Here is a 26348-nt window from a genome sequence, read left to right as displayed (position 1 = left end):
CTGCTGGCACCTTGCTCTTGAACTTGCATCCTCTAGAACAGTGATTTTCAACCTTTTTGAGCCGCGGCACATTTTTTACATTTACAAAATCCTGAGGCACACCACCTACCAAAATGACACAAAATGACAATCTAACACAGTTACATATTATACATATAGTTAATAATATAGTTTCTAAATGTATTTATTTATACTCACTTAGTGTGAAACCTGGGCCTGTTTCGATGAACATAAAAAAATTCTGGCAGGAATGGTAGAAAGACACACACAGAGCTCTTCCTCAACAGTTCTCAGTCTCTCTCTGTTTTTAGTTTTTATCGCAGTCAAGCTTGAGAAGCTCAGCTCACATAGATATGTGGTTGAAAACGGGAGCAATGTCAAAATAGCTTTGTTGGCCAGAATGGGGAACTCCTTGGCAACAGATAACCAAAAACTGTCCAAAGGAAGATCAGCAAACTTTAGCTTTAAAGTTAGATAACATTGTGATGCATTGTATATCACCCTCTGCGGGGGCCTCTTTTAAAAAGAAAAAGGTCAAATATCTATATACACCATCAGGATAGACATAACCAGCTGAGGCTGAGGCTTCATCTAGTGGTGGCAACATTTACCTCGTCCTGACCAGGATTAGAAATCGGGACCATGGGGAGGAGTAGCAGCTTCAACTACTCGCTGCGGCCACACAATGACAAGTGCGCGGCAGGCCGAGCGGGGACCTTCCTGGGTGTGGATGAGAGGCGGCCTACTATTGGTTCATCGCTAGTGGTAGGGATGAATTCTAGAAGGTAATTGGTCAGTGAGTGTTCCCTGTGCCTCCACTCTTCCTGTTGCTGATAGCTGGAGGGATTGTGAGGGGAATGTTTATGTTCGGATGGAGGCGGCTGGCGGGTGCCGGATAAATAGCCTCCATGGGCCGTATCCAGCACGCAGGCCATAGTTTGGGGACCCATGTTTAATTTCCTCACGGCACACCTGACCATGTCTCACAGCACACTAGTGTGCCGCGGCACACTGGTTGAAAAACACTGCTCTAGAACTGTGAGAGAGTAAACTGTACTCCCTCCCCACTCTGTGTGGTGGTTTGTTATGGTAGCCTGAGCAGATGATTCTCAGGGGCAGAAGGGCAGGACACAGTGCTGTGGAGCATAGATCAGGAGTACCTCACCCAACGTGGGGACAAGGGAAGCTTCCCAGAAGGCCTGACATACATAACATCAGAAGGTTAGCAGGGGAAGAATGGGGACAAGTACCCAGGAAAGGACCTGCATGTGTGAAGACCCAGAAGTCAGAGGAACAAGCTCTGCTGAAGGAACCCAACGCATTTCCAGTGGGCAGAGCCTGGAGTGAGATAGGAAAAACAGCAGCCTCACGGCTAAGGAGGGACAGGGGAGCCCCTGGAGGAGGTTTCAGAGGCCAACTTGCTCCCAAGATCTCAAAGACCAAGAAGCAGCTGTACCCTCTGAAACTTTGACTCACACTATTGATGCTTCTGACTCTGCTGGGAAAATGCCAACTTGGGTTCTGTAGGCACAGAGAAGGAGTCAGCCAGCCCAGCCAGGGAACTCTTTCTTTGGCACACTTGCATATTTTCTTGCAGAAATGCTTTGTTTTGTCATTTACACACATCCTCCTTGCCTTTCAGGGCATCTTCTTCAGACTCTTCAGTTCTGAAAAGCCCCTTTGTGCTTCGTTAATATTTGTAGTACTTACTGAGTTAGCTAGTGTTAGCCGGTACCAGGTGTTGTTTTAAGGGCTTTATGTATATTAACTCTTTTAATTGCCACAACATCTCCAAGAAGTCAATTGTCTTAACTCCAGTTTGTTGACGAGGAATCTGAGCACAGAGAGATGAAGCCAGTTGCCCAGGGCCACTCAGCTACATGGAAAAGTCAGGATTAAAACCAGGGCAGTCTAGCTTGGGTGTCTGTATTCTTAACCTCTATGCTATATTGTCTTTGGAAAGAATACAAGGAAAAAAGAACAGAATGTAGACACACTGGGGCTCAGTTAGGTTCCCATGGCTAGTTTAAGTTCAGGGGCAGGGGGTGTCTTTCTGACTCTAGAGTCTATGTTCTTAAACCATTGAGGAAATGAAGAAGAAGCAGATGGCTCTGAGATTTACTGAATAAATACTATACAGAATATCATGGAGTAGTTGAAAAATAAGGGAGAGGGAGATGGAAAGAAATAGAAAGTCCAAGAGTGACACCTAGGTTTCTGGATGAACCACACAATCAAACCATCATCATCTTGTGCCACCTTATTCATTTATTCATTCATTTAACAAATACTTATTCAGCACCTACTATGTCTCAGGCATTTGGCTGGGTAAAGCAGGAAAAAGAGGAGCACAAAAGTACTGAGAATGACTGTGACCCTCTTCTGCTCCTTCCCCTGGTTCTCATCTAAAGAGCTCAAGGACTTGAGATTTTAGTAGATAGGGATGATAGAGAAATAAATACAACAAATTATTACAGTATGAATATACAATATATGTGTATCTATCAATATATGCCATTTGAGTCAGTCGTGAAGGATAACGGGAACACCCTAGGAGAATAGTTGAACTTCTTAGAGCTTCCTTGGGAGGTACATCATAGATCCGCAAATTCCTAGACACAGAGTGTGGCCCAGCCTTGAAAACGAGGCACAGCTGTACCGGGGTTCACACACCATTGTGGGGCAGGCAGTCAATAGTCAACAGTACTGGGCAAGAATGCCTGCACTGCACTTCCATTCTCTGGGCTTCGTGACTCATGGGTACTGGAGAGCAAGAGAGAAGGAAAAGGTGGAAAGGAGTCATGAAGGTCACTGTGGTTTGGGGTTTGTACAACTGAAGGCAGCTCTAAATCTTCACTTCCACTCTTTCAAGCCCTCTCCAGTTCCCTGAGCCCTATTCCCAAGTCTTAGGTTCTCTTCTTCACAGTGTCCCTCCTTCTCCTCTCTCTGCAACCTACCCTCCTGCCGCCCAACATTTATTGCAGGGGCAGATTCTCTTCTCCTCTCTGGAGCCCCCAGGGAGCACCCCTCCCCCCCCTGCCCCCTACCACGAAGGTCCAAGGGCTGCAGTTCAACAATCTGCCGGCAGGGGGCACGCCTGCTGCAAGTCTCCATCCTGCCCCGAACCTCCCAGCCCCCAGCCCAGTCACAACTCCTTAGAGATGCAAATTGAGAAGCAGCCTTCCTAACCGACAAGGGCTGCTAATTCTCTGACGAGTATGCAGATTTCCATACTGCTTTTGCCTGGGTTTATTTGTTTTAGTTTGCAATAAATTTAATATAGACTCCCTGAAGCAGAGAGGCAGATGGACTATAAACTCTGCATTTTGAGCAGCCTTAGTTACTAGGTTAGCATGGATTTTGATACCCGCTTAAATTATATCTATGAAATTTGACATGGATTTGGGTCTGGTGTTTGCCGGCTCCTTGGTGCTCTGGAGCTGCTTCTAGGGAATTTACAAGGGTTGATTTGATTATTGGGACTTTGATTTCTCACAGAGGCTAACAAGGAGGCTGGGCAGCCTGGCTATAACAGGATGATGGGAAAGCAAGAGTTGGATAGACAGTGTCAGCATTTCCCATGCCCTTGCAGGGTCCCAGGTCAGACACACCAGGGACCATGTGCAGAAGCCTGTGCTGACCCAGGGGAGTCATGTGGTGCAAAATGCCCACAAGAAAAAATCAGACGCACATATGGGGCAGACATAACTAAAACATCTATAAAGAGACATGAACAAGAATGGAACAAATTAGCATTGTATAGCAATGTAAATTGGACATGAGGGGACGTGGCAGAAGGGGGGAATTGTAACTCACCCCTCCTATAAACACCTTGCCTTGTGCTGCAGTGTGTAGCCTTCTCCCATTCCCCATGCCCTTTCACAGAGCACTAAAGAGAAGAAAGTGTGATGAACTAGGAGTATGACAAGCCGGGTTCTTGTCCTAGCTCCACCATTACTTCTTTGTTCAAGTACTGGATAATATGTTTAATTTCTCTGATCCTCAGTTTGACTATCTGCAAATTCAGAACCATATGATTACTCTGTGATATCATGTGATAATTATGTGAGGACCAAGAGAGATAACTTGGGTAAGAATACTCGTACACTGTAAAGGACTGGACCAGAAAAAAAAATATGTAATGGACAGGTGTCCTTCTACATTGCACAATGACCACTGATTAGAGTAGGAAGGCCTCAGGATAGAGGAAAGGTCTGAAGGGAATTTTGAAAACCTGTCAGTGAGACCCACAAGATGCATTGGGCCCCCACAATCCAGGCAAGGTGTAGGGTCCAGCTCTCTTAACTTCACCTGTCTGCTCACCTGTGTGCAAAACCTTTCTGTGAACAGAGAAAGACTGACTGGCTGGGGGCACCTAGGAAGATCCCAGCAGCAACAGCAGCAGATCCCAGGCAATGTTCTGCAAAACTCTAGGGCCCAGCCACCCAGGTGGAGATGGGCCCCCAGGCTCATCTCCCCCCAAGGTAAATCCAGCATCTGGGCAGAACAAGGGACAGAGGAGAATAGAGGGCCCCTTCTCTGCCTGCCTTGTCTGGATTTCTGTATCCGCTAGCCAGAGGCTGGAGTAGAGAGGGAGGTCTAAGAGGCTTTCAAAGTAATGTGTTTGAAGAGCTAAGACAGGAGAAAGCTAAGCCAAAGCAAAGGGACAAAGAGAAGGCAGAGGGCAGATAAGGAAAAAATAAGGAGCCAACAACACTGGGATGCCTGTTCCCTGCACGTTGAGAGAATCCCCAGAGTGGGGAACAGAGTGAGACAAGAGCCTAGAGGACAGAGAAAGGAAACAACCAGGTTTCCCATGGAGGAGGGTGGAGTCAGGGAGGTGGAGGCCAGGAAAAAATGGAAATGGGGGCTTGATCACCATGGAGAAAGAAGCTGGAAGTGCCCTGGCCAGGTAGCTCTGTTGGAGAGAGCATCAACCCAAAGTACAGAGGTTGCTGGTTCAATCCCCAGTCAGGACACATACAAGAACAGATTGATGTCCCTGCCTCTCTCTCTCTCTTCCTTCTTCTCTCACTAAAATCAATAATAAAAAATAAATTAAAAATAAAAAAAAAAGCTGAAGGCTCTGGCAACACTTTATCTATTAGAGGATAGGAAGGGATCATAGAAGCTGGGTGTGTCTGTGCACACAACCGAATTGGAAATAACCAGTAGGATCCAAATAATTTAACAACCGGTCCTCTGCCCTAATGACCATTTTAAGTATAAAAAAAAGATATACCAGAAAATAATTTATTATTTCATGCATTTAATACTTAAATAAGATCAATAAAAATTACACAAAATTAGATTGTTATGAGTTTTAAAATATTAATGAAAAAATATTAATACCTGACAAAAAACAATAAAACTGTTATTTAAGATATTTCCATATTGCTTCTTGATTGGCGACCTCACTTGCAATTTTTTTTACCTATGGACGGAATGAACATTATTACTACAGGCGCTTAGAATATGCTGTTATGCAGATGAACGTTAACAAAGAGTAAGGAATGTGAATTTGTGATTTCCACATTGGGCAGCTGCCCAGGCACCCACCTTAGAGAGAACCTTGATTACAAATGCCATCTTAACAACTGGTTCACCGAACTCAACAAAATATTAGGTATTGGTTCTGCCGAACCGGTGCGAACCGGCTGAATCCCACCACTGGAAATAACATTGAATTCAGCCCAAAGCTGGGAGTGGAGGGGAAAGGGGTGAAAACAACTGGTTGAATTCTTTTCAGAAAAACAGCTGGCCCCTCTCCCTTCTCCATCCTATCAGTTCCTCCCAGCCCCAATAATACACTAAATCAAAACTGTTGGTTGTCAAGATTTTGTTGAATTAAATGTGGTGGCCCCTCCTCCCCGTACACACCCCAATGATTTGTGCGTGTAAGGAACCAGAAAATCCTAAATCCTGCTGTGACAATGACAGAGGAGGGGAGGCTGTGCCTGAGGCCTGGGGAGAAGGGGAAGGAGGAATGCAGAAACAAGAATACCCAGTCACATTCCTGGTCTTCAGAGAACTGTCCGAAGGAGGATAAAGAAATCTAGCAAATATAGGTCACAAGGCCAATAGAATGACCACACGAGCTCTCCAGAATTGTGGTGGGGCGGAACCACCTTAGACCCACCGCCAGTTCCCTACTTGATCCCGGACTTCAGGAAAGCCCACATTGGCTCTCCTCCCCGTCTTCTTCTCCCACCGGCTGGCCGGCAAGGACCAGGAGCCTCGCTCCCCTCTCTAGGCACATTCCAAGAACCCAGGCCAGCCAAGGGGGGGCTGTTTGGGAGGGGGTGGGGCCTGAAACGTGGGGGGTATGCCCCACACAGAGGGTGTGGACAGATCTTGGGACTAAGGCCAAAGGACACAAGGTTCCTTGCAGTGCAGAACAGTGCTGGCGACGGTAATCGGGAGGAGGTGCTTGGGCCAGGCCTCCCCTGGCACTCCTGCGTTGGCCTGCAAATGCCAGCAGCTGCTCTGAGCAGAGGAGAAAGCCTGGCTTCACAGTTGGAGGAGAGTAGACTAAAAAAAGTAAGAAATCCAAGAATACTAAAGGTTAGAAGCTTAACGGAAAAAGGGGACAAGTGGAGGGACAATCTGACTCTGGGTGTGTGTGGCAGAAGAGTGTGGAGACAAAGTGTCTCTCCTATGGTGTGTGGTACAAATTCATACTAAAAATTACTCACTGTTTATCTGATATTTATATATGACTGGTTTGCCTTATGTTTTATCTGGTACCCCCTCCTGGGCCTGAGGCGGTGGAGTGGTGGCCACGAGGTTGTGTCATGAGTTGGGTGAGGATGGGGGAATTTCACAAACCTAAGCTAAGAGGTCAAAATCCTCCTAAAGCTAAACGTGCCAGAGAGCCTGAACCGTATGGGGTGATCTACAGACGGAGCTGTGAAAAGCAGAGTCATTTTTCTTTCTTTTCTTTCTTTCTTTTTTTTTTTTTTTAAGATTTTATTTATTCATTTTAGAGAGAGAAGAGAGAGAGAGAGAGAGAAAGAGAGAGAGAGAAGAGGGGGAGGAGCAGGAAGCACCAACTCCCATATGTGCCTTGACCAGGCAATCCCAGGGTTTCAAACCGGTAACCTCAGCATTCCAGGTCAAAGCTTTATCCACTGTGCCACCACAGGTCAGGCAAAGCAGGGTCATTTTCAAAGGCCCTGGCTATATAGAGATTATGGCCAAAGCCTCTTATCTCTGCCAATGACTTTAAGATGAAACCAGAATCCATGTAGTATACAGTGAGTCCCTCAAGAAGAAAACATCTCTTTTTGCAACCATTTGAATCTCAGAGGCTAACTAGGTCTAAACTGATAAGAAAGAATTTCCTCCACTGGGAGAACACTTTGCCTAAATCCTTCATGTTGAGAAAAGAAAATCTGTCAGCAAAAAAAGTGTGAAATCCTTTTCTCAAAAGTTTACATAATTCTACACTATTTTTCTTTCTCTTACTACATTGACGCTCTTTAAAATTCTTTTCAGAATCTAACCTCTCCAATGCTACATTCTAGGAAGAAAGTAAATAAAGAAATACATAAATCAATAATAATTGTACATTGATTTTTGAACTCAGTTTTAAACACAGAAGCAAAAAAAAAACCCACCCCAAAAACCAAAACAAAACAAAAAGAAAGAAAGAAATCATTGGTTGCCAAATGAAAAAGGATAGACTCAACAGAGGTTGTTTTTATCCCAAAAAGTTTTATAATGGTATTACAAACAAAAGAGGATGGAATAAAACTAAAACAACAATGTCTTCAAAAGCATGCCCAGCAGCGTCCTGTGAAATAACTAACTGGATGAGGTTCATCAGGGCAGCGACTGGTGCTGCCTGTCTTTTAACTTTTCTCCCTGCTGGGTACCCTCCTTTCACAGTATCAGCAAATAGACTAACTACTCGTCAGAGAGGAGGTCTTCACAGAGCACAGTTGAATTCTCCAGGATTTATTTTTCTTTTCATAAATACTCCCCCCAAAAAGGAAAATCTTATCATTTTTTTAAAAGACCCAAAATCTAGAAATGATTAATTCTGCCCATGAGGATCATGCAAACAGTTAATTCCACCTGACTCCACGCTGGAAAGCTGAGTTTGATAAGAATCACTAGTTACCCTTCCTTCTGAAGAAATCGGCTTTGAAAAGCAAAAGACAGAGGCAGTCCCCACAAATGACACCTTTGTGGCAGGTGAAGGCCAAATGGCACCAAGGACTTTCAACAAACAAAAAGTTTGCATTGAATCCAGAAGGACCGTGGGAACCACAGCATTAAGCAAACTAGGTTGAAAACAAACAAACAAACAAAACTATGACTCAGCATCAGGGCTTCAGGCTCTTCCACAGCAGAGATTTAGTTTGGGAAAGCAATATTATGGTTCAAATTGGGCTAATATTGTTAACTTAGGCTTTTCTAATTTTAGAAATTTGTTAGCATTTAATTAATTCCTTTTTTAAAAAATATTTATTTATTCCTTTTTAGAGAGGGAGAGGGAGAGAGAGAGAAGGGGGGAGGAGCAGGAAGCACCAACTCCCATATGTGCCTTGACCAGGCAAGCCCAGGGCTTGACCAGGGCTTTGAACCAGCGACCTCAGCATTTCAGGTCGCCACCCTATCCTCTGCACCACCACAGGTCAGGCTAATTAATTCTTAGTTGCAAAAAAAGCCATATACATTGGAAAGTCATACCTATTTTTTGTTTGCAGTTTTTGTTATGATATAAAAATGTAGATCTATATTAAATGTTTGAGAGAATATTTTTCCTCTTTAAAAAAGGGACTGTACGTTAACCTAATGTGAGAGACAATGGTAGAGTGGAGAACTTTGGCCTACAAAGCCAGACACTCTGGTGCCTGACTCTAACATAATTTGCTGAGCAATGTGGGCAAGTCTGTAACTCAGTTTCAGCTCTCAAACAGGAGTTATATATGTGCTGTTTTGCTTTCTTAGGGGTGCTATGAGGATCAAATGAGATAATGGGTGTGGCATAACAATTGTTTAAACAGTGTTGCTCTAAGAATTGTGAAGTGCTTTTCCATAGCATCATAATAAAGGGTAAGCAATTTAATTTGAGATAGATACTTCTTATATTTGTCTGCTTGAATGCAATTAGATTAAAAGAATTGTGGCTTCCATTACTGTTGTCAATAAAAGGTTGTTGGTGCCACCTTCAAATGTCAACAGGAATTCCCAATTTGGCGTGCAGTGAAGAAGGAAGCTTTACTTATTGCAAACAGGTTGAGGGTAATACAGCATGACTGAGAAAAGAGCATGATAGTGCTACAGCACAGCTGCTATGAAACAGCATGGCCTAGAGGGGCTCTGGGGTCAGGCCCCTCTTCAACTAGGCAACTCTGCCCCACTCCGCACTGGTCTGTTCCACTGTGCCCCCACGATGGCTTCAATGGTTCAGCTCCAGGAGGAAAAACACATTCTTCATTGGGTGGACCATGCACTCTCCCAGCCAGATGGGAGCTGGTTTATATAGAGAAAAGTTCCAACCCCTGATCCCTGATTGGTCAGAATAGAGCTGCTCTGATTGGTCAGAACTGCACAACTTTGATTGAATAGGAAAAGCCTCAGTTCTATTGGATGAAATTGGATTCCAGGAACTCCTTTATAAGGGCTGGCTCAGCTGGCAGAAACACAACGCAGAGAGGCAGTTTAGCCACAAAGAGGCAGGCAGATTAGTGCAGAGGTTTCTCAGTAAAGTGCGGTTTGTGTGAGAGGCCATTGCACAGGAAAGCTAGGCTCTGCTTTTTTTTTTTTTCCCCCAATTTGAGCCCACATAGCTACAAGGAGCCCTTCTTAGTCTTCAGGTTTCAAACTGTTAACCTAAGATGACTCCATGGAACAGAAGGAAGGGACTAGAAGAGGAGCACGTGTTAAGCCTATGGAAACTTGCTTAGCTCAGACACTGCAGGGCTGTCCATCTAGCCATGTTCCATGAGGTAATGACAGGCCCTGTTGCCCTGGTCATGCCCAGGTCTGCTTTCTTTGTTCTGTTGCATCTAGGATCCCCTCTGAGTGAGTCTGGGAAATGAGACAGAAATATTACTTAACAGCGTCTAGGAGAGAGAGTTGTCAGTTTTTCCTGTTTGGGTGCTTGCCCAACTTTCCAATCAGCAATATTGCAATCAAGATTGGACCCACCTAAGTAAAGCCCAGGTAGGTCAGTTCATTGGAAAATTCCAAGCACTGAGTTCTCTGAAGGAAAGGAAACAAAAAAGAGGACTGGGGTGCATGTTGGGGCCAACTAAGTTTTACATTGTCAGAAAATAGCATATAACTATAGATTAGTGTCATCTTAGTAGAGAATTTAGATACTAGTTGTTCCCGGACAGCAGCAACATTTTTAGTGTCATTATTGGACACCAAAGGTAAAAAGCTGCTCAAATATTGCACTTGTTAGTATTTTACCCGCACTGCATAAATTATTAGTTGTCTTGCCAACAGAGAATAAAGCACAATTTGTTTATATAGGTAAAAACAAAATAAAAATTCAATATATAACAAGATACCATTTATAATAGTAACAAAAATTCTTAAGTACCTGAAAACTAGTCTAAAAAATAATATATAAAACTTGTAGAGAAAAATTTTAAACTCTATTAAATTTCATAAAAGAAGACCTGAATAAATGGAGGAGTGTGCCGTACTCATGAAAAGGATGACTTAACGCTATGCAATGTCAAGTCTCCCTAAATTAACTTGTAAGTTTAATCCATTCCAATCAAATTCTCAGTAGACTTGACTGGGAGAAAGGGGCAGAATATCTGACAAACTTTCTAAAATTTGTGAGAAAGAATCAAGATCCACTAGTGCTAAAATGGTTTTTAAAGAAGACAGAAACAAAGACAGCAAAAAGCCCTGGTCAGATAGCTCAGTTGATTAGAGCGTCGTCCCAAAGCACAGAGGTTGCCAGTTTGATCCCCGGTCAGGACACATACAGAAACAGATTGATATTTCTGTCTCACTCTCTCTCTCTCCTTTCCTCTCTCTGTGAAATCAATAAGTAAAAAAATTTTTAAAGGGTTTTTAAAAAAAGCAAAAAGAGGGAAGAACAGCATACCAGACATTGAGAAATATTACAAAGCCAGACTTACTAAACCCATGTGGTACCGTCACAGGAAGGTAGAAACAGGCCACTGGAAGGATGGAAGAGCAGTCCAGGAGCAGCCTTATATATGCATGAAATCTCAGCCTATGGCAGATAACCTGCATCAGAAATCAAAGAGCAAAAGATAGATATTTTATAAATGGTGAAATAAATTTGAACTGCTGTCTCATTACTGAATAAAAAAATAAACTTGCCTGACCTGTGGTGGTGCAGTGGATAAAGTGTTAACCTGGAACGCTGAGGTCACTGGTTTGAAACCCTGGGCTTGCCCGGTCAAGGCACATATGGGAGTTGATGCTTCCTGATCCTTCCCCCTTCTCTCTCTCTCTTTCAAATGAATTAAAAAAGAAAATAAACTCAATATGGATTTAACACCTAAATGTGAAAAGTAAAATTATAAACTAATTGAAGAAAATACATGATAATATATTGTGACCTTGAGGTGGGAAAAGACTTTTTAAACAAGATGCAAAAGCAACACCATAAGTTAAAAAAATTGATTGATTTTACATGCATATAAAAATTTTCTGATCAGTGATGTACACTACCAATGAAGTTAACAGATGTGTAATGCCTAGAAGACATTTGCACTAACAAATATTCGGGGAATCCCAAAAAATTAGTAAGAAAAATGAAGGAAGCAATGAGCAAAGTATATAAATAGGTAGTTCATGAATGGTAAATTCTAATGGCTAATAAGTCTTGGAAGCAATATTTAATTTCACAAATAATGTGAAAAAAACAAAGGAAAAAATACAATCCACTTCATATCTACTTCATATCTAATAAATTAGCAAAAATCAGAAAATCTGACAATACCAACTGCTGGCAAAGATATGGCAAAACAGGAAAACTAATGAATGTGAAAACTGGTACAGCTATTTGAGAAAGCACTTGGTAAACTTATTGAAAGAGAGACTACATAAAGCCTATGGCTCAGCACTGCCACGTGGTTACACTCCTCCTGCTGAAACTCTCACATAAAAGCACACAATATCCACCAAGTAGCTTATGGTGGTAGCAAAGTATCTGGGTATCCATCAAAGCAAAGGAACAGAAGGGTAAATTGTGGTAACTGCAAATGACAAAACTTTATGCAGTGATAAGAAGGAATGAAATAGCTCCACTTAAAATGACATGGCTAAGTAGAGCTCAAAAATGCAGTTGGAATGGGGGTAGAAGGAGGATAGATTTACAGCACAATACCACCTACATAAATTTTTAAAAATACAAAGCAACACCACATATGTTTCAAGAATATATATGCAACTGAATACATTGATGGAAGGATACATAGTATATTATAGTGGGTCCTGGAGTGCTCCACCCATTCCCTTCTTCAGGGTCAATGCACCCACCCCCAAATGCAGGGATCACAGTGCCGAGGCTCCAGGCTGCATCCTCAGAGAAGTAAGTGCCCACCTAAGGTTATGCACCTTCCAGGGCTGGCTGCTGCAGAGATATAAAAGGCGTGGTGCCTCTTGCTTCAGTATGGGAAAACTCTAAAGCAGGGGTCCCTAAACTTTTTACACAGGGGGCCAAAATGGTGGGATCTTGGGTTCACTGTCCCTCAGACCATTGGAGGGCCGGACTATAAAAAAAACTATGAATAAATCCCTATGCACACTGCACATATCTTATTTTAAAGTAAAAAAACAAAACGGGAACAAATACAATATTTAAAATAAAGAACAAGTAAATTTAAATCAACAAACTGACCAGTATTTCAATGGGAACTATGCTCCTCTCACTGACCACCAATGAAAGAGGTGCCCCTTCCAGAAGTGCAGCAGGGGCCGGATAAATGGCCTCAGGGGGCCGCATGCGGCCCGTGGGCCATAGTTTGGGGACCCCTGCTCTAAAGGGTCATGCCAGGTCCAGAGCTTCCAGGGACTCAGCTGATTACTCAATTGCAGCCACAGTAGGGATCAGCTTCACCCTCAGTCCAATCCTACCATCTTCACTTCTTTCCATGTCCATCTCATGAGAGCACCCTGAATAAACCTGCATGCGGCTCCCCATTTCAGAAGTAGTTTTCAGAGAAAAAAAACAACTTTGGACTAAACTAAGAAGACTCTTCAACCAAGGAACACTGAAGAAGGCACACCGAGACTGCTTAGTGTATCCCAAGGTTCTCTTTACCAAGCCACAGTCGCAGAGCTCCAGGGAAAAGCAACCTGGTCTCATCTCTCCAGGCAGAGGAGAACAGAAGCTCCATCTCCACACATGCTGCAGATGGGTTTTCCAGTCTACCTGAATCATTACCAGCTAGAAGCAGTGGTCATTGAAACTTGGACGTGAGCTGCAAAGTATAGAATTGTGACAACAATTCCAGTGCCATGCGGACTTTTCCTAGAGGTGGACTTTTCCTGGACTCCTGCTCCTTGTGACAGCTCATAACAGACTGAACTGGGGTTGGGTTGCATTTATCAGGGACTTGGCATGGTGTTGGGGCCAACTTGGACTTGTTGAACATGTTAAGGACACTACTCTTTTATGGATTCTTGCTGTATTGGCCAAGAGTTTGCTTAAAGGCTTTAATCACTGTAAAAAAAAAAATAGAAGACTAGATAAAGAAGAGGTGGCACATATACACCATGGTATACTATTCAGCCATAAGAAATGATGACATCGGATCACTTACAACAAAATGGTGGGATCTTGATAACATTATGCGGAGTGAAATAAGTAAATCAGAAAAAAACAAGAACTGCAGGATTCCACACATTGGTGGGACATAAAAACGAGACTAAGAGACATGGACAAGAGTGTGGTGGTTACGGGGGGCGGGGGGAGGGAAGGAAGGAGAGGGGGAGGGGGAGGGGCACAAAGAAAACTAGATAGAAGGTGACAGAGGACAATCTGACTTTGGGTGATGGGTATGCAACAGAATTGAATGACAAGATAACCTGGACATGTTTTCTTTGAATATATGTACCCTGATTTATTGATGTCACCCCATTAAAATAAAAATTTATTTATAAAAGAAAAAAGAAGTAGTTTTCAGAGAGCTCTATTTAAGGAATACATTAAATGGCCAAGAGTAAGAGCCTTTAGTGTTAAAAAGGAAACAGAAGGGGAAAGTAATTCAGTAAATCAATGAGCAGTCTCACTGGACCAGTGATCACAGCTTACCACTAAATGAGGAGTGTGATCGACTCGGTTATATGCACCCAAAGCCCAAAATGTAAAACAAAAACAATGGAAAACGTCTGCCTGTGGACACTATGCAAGTTGTTCCCTCTTTCGTTCTTTTTTTTTTTTTTCCTGTAATTAAATATCAGTTAATCTGTTTGTGGGCCAGTGGTGAGCAAGGAATGGATTCAGAAAAAGCAAGGGAAGTTTCTTTACCCTTGTAAACAGGGGTATCCTCAAAAGTCAGAAAGCTGGGGACCCTCTGTGGCCCATTTCTAACCTTGCTGCTAGGAGCTGTGACAGATAGTTACACCCCACCCAGCAAGAGAAGGTGGAAGTAAGAGAGAATGAGAGAGAGAGAGAGAAAGACAGAGGCAAAGATAAAAGTGTGTTTCTATCTCAGGCATGAAGCATCCCAAGATTTGACAGAGATATAGACATTATTCTTTCCATTTGCCCAGCACCAGATGAGGCTAAGGAAAGAGAAAACTGAACCAATAGTGCTTGTATGCACTTTGAAAAGAAGCTGATTCTCTGGAGGACCAGAGGCTGAAGTATCCAGAGTTTTCTCTCTCCCAATTCTAAGAAAAATAGAGGACTATGTTTGAGGGAACAGGACTTATTCACCAACCCACCCTTGCAATAAAATGCATTGTGCTCCTGCTACATAACATGTAAGTATGCTTGGAAGGCAGGGGCTTCCAAAATGAGTAAGATGAAATGCTTGGTCTGTAGAAGCTTACAGCCAGGTATAAAGGCAACTCTTGCACACAAATGTCTGCAATATAAAGTATAACATGGTAAGGCAATAAGAAATTTACTCCCAAGTGCTATGGGTATTCAGAGTAGGAAAGCTCAAATTAGAAGGAAGAATCAAAGGTTTCCTGGGCCATATAAATTTTAAGATGGATTGCAACTGATGGATAGAATTTTTTATTAATATATTTTCTAAGTTAATTTTAATGTATTTGAAAAATACTTTGAATAATATTTTTAAGAAGATGGTCAACAACTCTTCTGCTTTTTAAAATAACTGTATGAAGTAAGAAATCAATATTTCCCTTTCACCCATCCCATTACCTTCCCCAAAACTAACTACTTTAACAGTTTGGTGTGTATCAGTCCTAATCTCAGATGCAAATTATTTTAACAGAAAGAAGAGAATGATGTGAGAAGAGAAAAAGCAGGTTGTGTGCCTCGAGTGTGCGGCAAAGGCTGAAATGAGAGATGACACCGTGAGAGGATATTGGAGTCATGTCATAGAAGGTGCAAAATATAGAAGTTTGGGATTTGGGACAGTATTCAATAGGCAATGTCTTAAAAGAAATGGTTGAAGGAATTAGGGATTTTTAACTAGAAGAGAAGATCCAAAAGGCACATGTTAGCAATAATTCAATTATATAAAGTGCTATCATGTGGAAGAGAGATTAGGCTCTTAATTTGAGGATTCATAGGTCAGAATTTGAGTTAATAACTGGAAGTTTCAGGAGCAATATTTCAGTTCTATATTGGAAAAGACTTTCTTTTTTTAATTTTTATTGATTTTTTTTAGAGAAAGGAAAGGAGTGAGAGAGAGAGGCAGGCACATCAATCTGTTCCTGTATGTGCCCTGACCGGGGATCAAACTGGCAACCTCTGTGCTTCAGGATGATGCTCTAACCAACTGAGCTATCCAGCCAGGGTGGGGCTTTCTAACAAACAAATCTGTGTAATGATAGAAAACACAATCTGGTGAGAAGTAAGATCCTCTTCACTGCAGATGCTCAGGTAGAGGGCTACTGACTAATCATGGCAAGCAAAGGATTCATGCATCAAGCAGGAAGATGGTCCAAAGAACCTGTAAAATGGAAAAGCACTGAAGCGTTTTTAATTGAGGAGCTGTGCTTCAGAAGGATAAATCTGGCAGAAATGAATAGATTGGGTCGAAGTAGAAGCAACCTTAAAGTAGACGGGCACACAACTGATAGATGAGCTCAATCAAAAACAATTAGGACTCTGGTTAAATGTGGTGGGTTAGACATGCTTGTCTATCTGTACTCTCTCATAGAATCCAATTAAAATGACAATAAAATAATAATAAAGACCTGAATCCACAAAGACAAAGACTGTGGAAAACAATGGCAGACAGGAGATGTCAGCAAATCTGACTTGGAATTGGAAATGCCAGGTGCCTCTGAAGGTCAAGGACCTGCAATGAGGCTGTAATTGTGTAGTTAGGTAACTGCCCAACACACCTTCCAGCCCCAGCAGATGACAGTCCCCCCCTCCCAGAGAGACTGAACTGGATGGGGTTCACATGCAGGGACAAGAGTTATAGCCAAATGTGGTGGTGAGGCACCATTCTATATAAAACCAGGGGGATTAGGGCAAGATTACATACCAAATGGTGAGATTACAAGGCTCCTTTCTGACTAGGCTGCCAAAATGCCAGCAGCCAGGCTTATATTCACCTCCTTGGGCAGAAGACTAGAGAATCCCTTTCTTGGGAAGTTTATCAGCTCAAGAGAAAAGGTTAACCAGTACTAATGTTTGGGATCCCCAGATTCTGCCAGAAGAGCCTCTAGTCACCAAGACCAAGCCCCTCCCCCTACACACTCATGCATACACACCCATTAATACACACACACACTCATATAGAATACACATACACACACACAAGAATCTCTATCTGGTCTTTAGGACATCATTTTCAAATACTAATTTTGAGCAAATTAACATAAAAAAAAAACAGAGAACAATAGAGTGCTTATTAATATCAAAATATCCAAATATAAAATATTGAATAGAAAAGCTAAAAAAGAGTTGAGGGGTGCTCACAGAAAATAGAACAGCCCTGGCCAGATGGCTCAGTGGTAGAGCATCGGCCTGGCATGCAGGAGTCCCAGGTTCCATTCCAGCCAGGGCACACAGGAGAGGCACCCATCTGCTTCTCTACCCCTCCCCCTCTCCTTCCTCTCTGTCTCTCTCTTCCCTTCCCACAGCCAAGGCTCCATTGGAGCAAAGTTGGCCCCGGGTGCTGAGGATGGCTCTATGGCCTCTGCCTCAGGTGCTAGGAATGGCTCTGGTTGCAACAGAGCGAAGCCCCAGATGGGCAGAGCATCGCCCCCTGGTGGGCATGCCGGGTGGATCCCAGTCGGGCGCATGCGGGAGTCTGTCTGACTGCCTCCCCGTTTCCAGTTTCAGAAAAATATCAAAAAAAGAAAAGAAAAAGAAAATAGAACAAAACAGACAACAAAATGGAAAAGGGGAGAGAAGGGATAAGAACGTTTGAGCATCAATCTGGAGGTTGTAAAGCCCAACTACTAGGAATAACAGAAGGAAAGAAAAGAAAGAAGTTTTCAAAGAAATAATACAAGAACATTTCCCAGAACTAGAGGCTGCCCCTCCCTAGGCTGAGAGTACTGAGTGCCTACCATAATGAATGAAAAAGTGACATCAAAGAATGTCACTGTAAAACTGCAGAAGATTGGGGATTTAAAAAAATATCCTAGTCATAGAAACATTATTTATAATAACTAAAAGATGGAAACAACCCAAATATCAATCAACTTATTCATGCATAAACACAATGTAGTATATTCATATAAGAAAATATTATTTGGAAATAAAAAGGTATGAAGTACTGAGACACACTACATTAAGAATAAATCTTGAAAACATTTTGCTAAGTAAAATAAAAGTCACAAAAGAATACATATTGTTGCTTTCATTTATATGAAATATCTAGGATAGGCCAATGTTGGGCAAACAAGCGTGTTAAGCTTGCTCGCTTGCACTTTGCCCGATTGGTGCTTGAGCACGGAGCAGCACCACATGTACTATGTAATGCTGTGAGTGCTTGCCCTCAGGGAGCAGATGGTAGATTCAGGATTGCCTGCTGCCATTGAGAGGGGCCAACTGTTTGCTATTGTTTACCAGAGAAGGGGTTTTCTGTTTGCTGGTCAGCCTTGAGAGAGAGAAGCGGTTTTCCCTGCCTGATTACTCGTTGGCCACTGTGAGACTCTAATAAATGGAATGGCCCACCATCCTCTGGCTCCACAGTTCCTTTACCATCTGCCAGAATCCAATGTGAACCTGCATCGCCACCAGCCTTACAGCCAACATATAGAGACAGAATGTAGGTTAGTGGTTGCCTGGGTCTGTGGGAAGCAATTGAGGGAAACTGGGGACTGACGGTTAATAGGTACAAAGTTGATTTCTTTTGAGAGCTATATAATGTCCTATCTTTGATGATTGTAATGGCTGCACAACCTTGGAAAGATACTAAAAGCTATTGAATCATACACTTTAAACAAATGAATTGTTTGATAAATGGACTATATCTCAATAAAGCTCGTATATTAAAAAAAGAGAGAAAGAAAAGAAAAAAAGAAAGTAGGTAAGTCCTAAAAACTTGCAAACAAGAAAAAAGTTTGCATGCAAAGGAATAGAAATCAGGATAGAACTGGACTTTTTAAAAAACAGGTTTAGATACAAAAATGATGGTAAAACAAAGCCTTTTTTTTTTAGGAAAATGACTTTTAACTAACAAACTATAAAGTTGAACAAAAGTATTTTCAGAAATATAAGTACTTAAAACTATTTACAGGTATATCCTTTAAATCCTTTCTATGAACCCTTATAGAAAATTTCAATATCATCAAAATAGGGAATAAATTAAGAAAGTGGAGGACAGGGAATCCAGGAAATGAAAGGCTCCCACTAGAGAAATGAAAGGAATTCCCAGAAGGTTGACACAAAGAAGTGCCACAGGCCCAATGACTGACCAGTCTGGACCAGAGCAGGAAAAATAAACAAATTTGAACTGATATGGAACTGACAAATTATCTAATAGCTATAGCCAAATTAGAGGCACTTTATAATTCTAGGAAGTTTGAGTCAGAGTTGGTGACAATACGTATAAAACTAAGCAAAATTTTAGAGCGTCAATATTAACTAAAAAATAAAACAAAAGAAATAGTACACGACATGGCTTACCTATAATATTTCCATAGTCATAATAGTATAAGTACTGAATACCAGGTTAACCAGGAATTATATAATAACTAAATTAGGAGGCTCGGAGAGTTCAACTGTCATCTTCCAGAGGAAGAAGGCAACACTGATGTCATAATTAGGTGTGGGATAGAATCAAACATTAGAAGTATAATGTTATTTAGAAAATATGAACTAAATACTGCAAGAGAAATCTAATTTTAAAAAGACAATGAGGCCCTGAGTTAGAATAGTGTCTGGTGGGGTTGAAAATAAGGAGCTGGTTTGAGAGACGTCACGGGAGCTGGATTTGGGACTGAGTCAATGTGGAGAGCAAGGGAAAGTGAAGCAGAAAGCGAACAAAAAGCAAATGAAATTCCCCCCATGGTTTTAAGCCTGGGTTAGAATATGATGGAGCTTGGAGAGAAAAGCAAAGTCTAAGAAAGCCGCTAGAAAGAAGAGAAAGGTCACCTGTTTTATATGGTGGTATCTCTCTGACCCCACGCCCTTTGGTTTCTAAAGCTAAAGTATTCTATATTCTGGCATCTGGCAAACAGGCTCAGAGGATGTTAAATGTGTAAGATTCTGGCACCAACAGGGGTCTTAAAATTCACTTCAATCGATTCCTCCAACTTTCAACTAATCAAATCAAAGCTGAGAAAAGCCAAGGAGGAGCCTGACCAGGTGGTGGCGCAGTGAATAGAGCATCGGACTGGGATGCGGAGGACCCAGGTTCGAGACCCCAAGGTCTCCAGCTTGAGCGTGGGCTCATCTGGTTTGAGCAAGGCTCACCAGCTTGGACCCAAGGTCGCTGGCTTGAGCAAGGTGTCACTCGGTCTGCTGAAGGCCTGCGGTCAAGGCACATAAGAGAAAGCAATCGATGAACAACTAAGGAACTGCAACGAAGAATTGATACTTCTCATCTCTCTCCCTTCCTGTCTGTCTGTCCCTATCTGTCCCTCTCTCTGACTCTCTCCCTGTCTCTGACACACACACAAAAAAAGGAAAAAAAGACATAATGCAGTGATTCGTTTTGAAAACGAGGACAATTCCAGGCTAAAGAGAAAGAGAAAGGATGTGAGAATATCTAGATGACATTGATTAGGAAGAAAGAGATTCAAAAAAGTTGTATCAGATTATCTCTTTCTAAAGAAAATACTAGGCAAAATTATCAAGTGAAAGTATGTCTTGCCTGACCTGTGGTGGCGCAGTGGATAAAGTGTCAACCTGGAAACGCTGAGGTTGCCGGTTCAAAACCCTGGGCTTGCCTGGTCAAGGCACATATGGGAGTTGATGCTTCCTGCTCCTCCCCCCCTCCCCTCTCTATAATGAATAAATAAAATCTTTAAAAAAATAAAATTAAAAAAAAAAAAAAAGAAAGTATGTCTCTGAAGGTGGGATTCTGAGCTTGAGAAAGACAGAAAAGCTTTACAACCAGGGTTCTCTATGAGGGCAATTTACCCCCTGCCCTGCCCGCCCCTGCACCCCCCCCCCCCCCACTCTAGGGAGACCTTTGGCAATGTCTAGAGAAATTTTTGGTTTTCACAATGAGGAAGAGGGGCTACAAGCATTTGGTGGCATCTAGTGGAGGTCAGGGATGCTGCTAGCCATTCTATAATACAAAGGACAGCTCCCCACAACAAAGAATTATGCTGCCCAAAATGTTAATTGTGATGAGGCTGAGAAACCATGCTTTAGAGCAGGGGTCAGGAACCTTTATGGCTGAGAGAGCCATGAACGCCACATATTTTAAAATGTAATTCCATGAGAGCCATACAATGACCCATGTACGTTACGCATTATCCAATAAAAATTTGGTGTTGTCCCGGAGGACAGCTGTGATTGGCTCCAGCCACCCGTAACCGTGAACACAAGTAGTAGGAAATGAATGGATTGTAATACATAAGAATGGTTTATATTTTTAACACTATTTTTTTATTAAAGATTTGTCTACGAGCCAGATACAGCCATCAAAAGAGCCACATCTGGCTCGTGAGCCATAGGTTCCCTACCCCAACTTTAGAACAACTATTGAGGAAATTCCCAGTAAAGATGGGGAAAAAAAAGGATGGTAGGAGGATTGCTGAGCAGCTGCACAGGCCCACCCAAGCTTAAATAGCATAAATTTGTAGTGAATCGGACCAGTATAAGTTTTTGAAGTTTTATTGTTACCTTAAGTTGAGAGAGCTCGTATAAATAGAATGTCTCATTTTGAAGGGCTTTATGAACATTTATCATGAATCCATTACCAAATGTATAAATATTTAACATTTATTACCTTAAACAAATCTTTGAGTTAGGTAACTTATCTCTGGTCTCTCAGAAAAAGAAACTAAAACACAGAGACGTAAACTAACTTGCCTAAAGTCACACAGCTAGTGTGGGGCAGAGAAAGAATTGAAACCCAGGCAGCTTGACATGAGTGCCTGTATTCTTATCAGGATGCCATGCTACCTTTTGATAACTTCTAAAATCGCTCCTATTTCTCATTGTGACACCCTTCAAATGTGCTCTAAACTCTGGAATGCAATGTCCTAGCAAAGGCATTTTTTTTTGACAGTTCTGCCCTATACATATACCTCCTCCCCTTAATATGCAGAATCCAGTTTTGTTTTTAATAACTCAAATCCTTGATACTAAGGGCTAGAAAGGTGGTTAAATTTTTCTTAGAGAGGAATCAAATATCTGATACATGAGCTCTGAGATAACTACTTTTTTATGTGTGTGACAGAGACAGAGAGAGGGACAGATAGGGACAGACAGAAAAGGAGAGAGATGAGAAGTATCAAGTCTTCATTGTGGCACCTTCATTGTTCATTGATTGCTTTCTCATATGTGCCTTGACCAGGGGGCTACAGCAGAGCAAGTAACTCCTTGCTCAAGCCAATGACCTCGGGCTCAAGCAAGCAACCTTAGGCTTCAAGCTAGCGACCATGGGGTCATGTCCATGATCCCACATTTAAGCCAGCAACCCCGCGCTCAAGCTGGTGAGCCTGCGCTCAAGCTGGATGAACCAGCACTCAAAACGGCAACCTAGGGGTTTCAAACTTGAGTCCTCTGTGTCCCAGTCCAACGCTCTATCCACTGCGCCACCGCCTGGTCAGGCTAAGATAACTACTTTTAATGAGATCAGCAACCTTACCCCTTAAAAAGTCTATAAAAGATCAGTCTGTTTTATGAACCAATGTGTTAGCTATGCCCACTTTTTTTGAGATTACAGTGATTTAACTCCTTTGAGCATTATTCATTCTAGCTGCAGAGGCCTTTTTGACTATCCATCCCTGATCATATGCTCAGCTCAGTCTGAGTGTGGAATTACCAACCTCCCGGCGTGTTCATCAGAACTTAGCAGAAGCACGGCTAAGGTAATTCAGGAGAACTTAGGGAAACCTAAGGGTTGACCTATGATTAATGCTGTCATGAGAAATGTTCAAGAAACAGATGGGGACCTGACACTCTAAAGCATCATTAATTCATCCTCAGAACCTGTTTGAGTTTTGACCAGGCATGGCCAACATACGGCCTGCGGGCCAGATCTGGCCCACGTAATGAGTTTATGCGATTAAATTTTTAATATTCTCAGCAACTTTAAAATCTCATTTACTCAGAAGTGGAAGCATCTTTGATGATTAGAAATCAAGATATTCAAGAAGATAGTGATACATGGGAAAGAATTCTGCGTGTGACTAATCTAGGGTTAACTTCCAATAATTGGTCGAATGGATTCATGATACTTCTTTATTTTTTAATAAAATTCCATTATAGATTTACAACTTTTGTACTCATTTGTACTCGATATGAACTGTTTGACGTTTAGTGGTGATGTGAAACCCACATTCTTTTAGGCGGAGTTTGCCAGTGTGCACCCAAGGTCAAACAATTCACTATTTTTGTGGTCAAGTGTGCTGAATCAAGTGGCATTGTAGCATAGACAATAGCTGCAGCTGATAATTGAAAACGTGTCCAGGCTGTTTGTAAAACAAAATAATTGTTTTATTTGTGATATAACCCCTTCAAGCTCATTCTATTAATTAAATATTGTTTCAATTGATTGCGATACAGTTTGGATAGTTATACAGTATGTAATTATATTTTTATTAAAATATATTTTTATTAAAATAATATTGTATATTAAAAATGTTTTTCTCTCACATTTATTCATAAACAAATTACATAATAAAATTTTGTTTACTTAAACAAATCGTTTTTGTATTTAACATTTTTTAATTTTAATATTTCATCTGGCCCATGAAAAAAGTTTTCTTTCTAATCTGGCCTGGGGGTAAAAACTGTTGGCCATGCCTGCTTTTGACCCAGTTCTGGCACATGGCAGCAAGTGGGCAGTAGGCCTGAGGCGTCCTGCGGTGTGGCAGTAGGTGGAGACCAGGCTACTGCAATGGGACATGGAGAAGCAAACAGCTCACCCGAAGGACACTGAGGTAAGAAGCAGCTAGGAAGAGCCAAGGGATCAGGGTTCTTGGCAGAGCAACTGCATCCCTGCTCTGACCCCATCCTTCCCCTACCCAGCCTACGTCAGCTCTGCCTGCTCACAGAAGACTCCAGGGCTCCCGCCTGCCAGCTCCCTCCTTTCTCTCCAGCTCTTCTCAGAGCTCCTTTATCTGGCTCTTATGTTCCCTGCTCCCCCACTGGCCAAATGCTACGCTCCATCCTCGCTGCCATGTCAGCATTCAATCTGCATCCTCCGAGCCACACATTTTCTTTACACACTCGCTCCCAGAAAGTCTTTCTTGGTTACATACTGACATATGGAGAAGACAGGACCAGGATTCGAGAATGCTTTTATTTCTATTTTAATTACTAAGTTCTTCAGCCTTCTTCCCCCACCCCCATCTTGAGTTTGGTTCTTGCTTAAATCCTTAATTGTTAGAGCATATTCTTCAGATCATTTTCATACCTCCCCAACATTTCATATCTGATGATTCCCATCATTCCATAGCTAGGATAAAATCATCAAGGTAATAAACACTCAGAACTTCAGTTGACCCACCCTGTATAACAAATACACCTACTTGAAATTTTGAGACTAGAGCATGATGGAAGATTACACATCTCATTCAGGGCAAGTGGTTCTAGTTCATTCGGTCTTATATCTATCCGTTACCATTATAAAAAACATGCTTTTATGTAACTTAAATGTACATGCTATTTTGTTCTCCATCCCGGGAGAAATCCAGATGTTCATCATAGTACCCCTCTAATAAGTCTCTCCAGCCCTTTAAAGCAGTCACCATCCCAACCTTCTCATGCTATAGTAAAAAGACCTGGAAGAGGGAGTAAAATTCTTCTCTTTGGACAGATGAGCAGACTGACCTTAAGGAGGAGAAGGGGCGTCCTCAGGGTCTGTGGCTAGGGGAAAAGCGACAGACAGAGCCCAGAGGCTCTGCCCCCAGCCTCTGTGTCTCCCACTGCCGCACACAGAGGGCTGCCCTTTGCTGAGCCTCCCTGCTGGTCTCTCAGCCACTCCAAGTGTCATTTCCTGATGTCATTTCCCTTCTCTACTCTACCCCTTCCAGTATCCCCAACAGTGAAGTCAGTGTTAGTTACGTGGGTTAATTTGTCTTTGATTCTAATTCTGTTACCAGCTCTGCACAGGTCCCTCTCTTAACCCAGAGGTCTGCTTTCTTCAGCCTCTCGTGCCGACTGACTGCAGAGAAGGACAGAGTTGTGCTTGTCTGAAGCTGCTTACATCTTCATCTCCTGTCAGAATGCTCAAACCCGATTTCCACCAGAAACTGAAGTAAAAATGATACAGCCAGGCTCCTCTGGAGTAGAAGACAGAGTCCCCCGGGTGTCACTGCACTCCCTCTCTAAATTGTTTAGACTTTGAAACAAGTGACCTCTTTAGACCCTTAGACCAATTGAGTGATAAGAAAGAGAATATCTGTTGTGCTTGTTCCTTCTGTGGGTGCCTGCCATTAGGAAAAGAAAATGATGTAGGTATGCATATCCATCTGAGGGACCTGGAGAAGAGGTGTTATCTGCAAGGTCAGCCTCTCAGCTAGCTATCCCACATGACTAGGCCTCTTGGAACACTTCTGATTTAAACAGGACCCTATAGCCAGAGGCGGATTTGACAACGGGCACACTGGGAGTACATCCCGGGCCCCGACTTCTGAAGGGCCCTGCAAAACCACAACTTTATACTTTTTTCTAATGACACAAAGTTTGGTTTCATATGTGCAATTTTAACATTAATAGTACATATTTTTTTATTTATTTAAAAATATAGTTAATATGTATTTTTATTTTCCCTGTCTTTCTCCTTTTTTAAAAGGGGCCCAATATTTTCTTCTGCACCCAGGGCCTCAACGGACCTTAATCCACCTCTGCCTACAGCAATGAATGCATGTGGTAGGTGCCCAATGAATATTTGTTAAATCAATGAAAAAGTTTTAATGCCCTACAACATTTCTTCAGTATTTAGATTACCCTCACTCTGGGTAGAAAGAGCCTAAAAGAAGCAGAAAAGAAATTAAAATGAATTTGGCATCAAGACAGAGTACAGCTGTGTATAAACATGAGCTAGTAGGCACCTCCTCTCTGAGCGCCCCAAATTCTCCACGTGCAATGACTCAGGAGATAATATTGGCAGGCGGAAGAGAATGAAACTTATTTACAAGACTACCAAACCAGTGAGAGTGTTCTCTCTCCATGATCCAAAAAATATCGAGGCCTATTTCTGACCAAAAGAAAGATAAAAGTTCCTTCTCAGGAAACCCACAGTTTTGCAAGCTGAAGAACTTGCTGTTCCAGGCGTTAGCTAAACAATGCTAGCTTGATTACCAAATATTAGAACTGGGAGAAACAAGCATTGATGCAAGTAAAAGAATATTCTGCTGATGATTTAAAGACGAGTGAATCGCTAAATATTTTTATTAGCAGCAAATTTGCTGCTTGCTGGAACTAATTTCACGCCCTGTAGATATGGTGCTTAAGTTGGAAATGGCGTTAAATTGCTCTCTCCTTGAGGCGGGTAAGGCTTCTCTGGTGGTGACAACCGCTAGATGGCCCAGACAAGGTAGCTCCTCTAGGATAGGCAGCTTTGGAGCCAATCATGGAAAAGTCCAAAGGAAGTCCTGCCCTTCAATTT

Source organism: Saccopteryx leptura, chromosome 2 (genome assembly GCF_036850995.1).
Source record: "Saccopteryx leptura isolate mSacLep1 chromosome 2, mSacLep1_pri_phased_curated, whole genome shotgun sequence".
Taxonomy (NCBI): domain Eukaryota; kingdom Metazoa; phylum Chordata; class Mammalia; order Chiroptera; family Emballonuridae; genus Saccopteryx; species Saccopteryx leptura.
The sequence above is the reverse complement of the archived record's forward strand: the minus strand, read 5'-3'. Positions refer to the sequence as shown.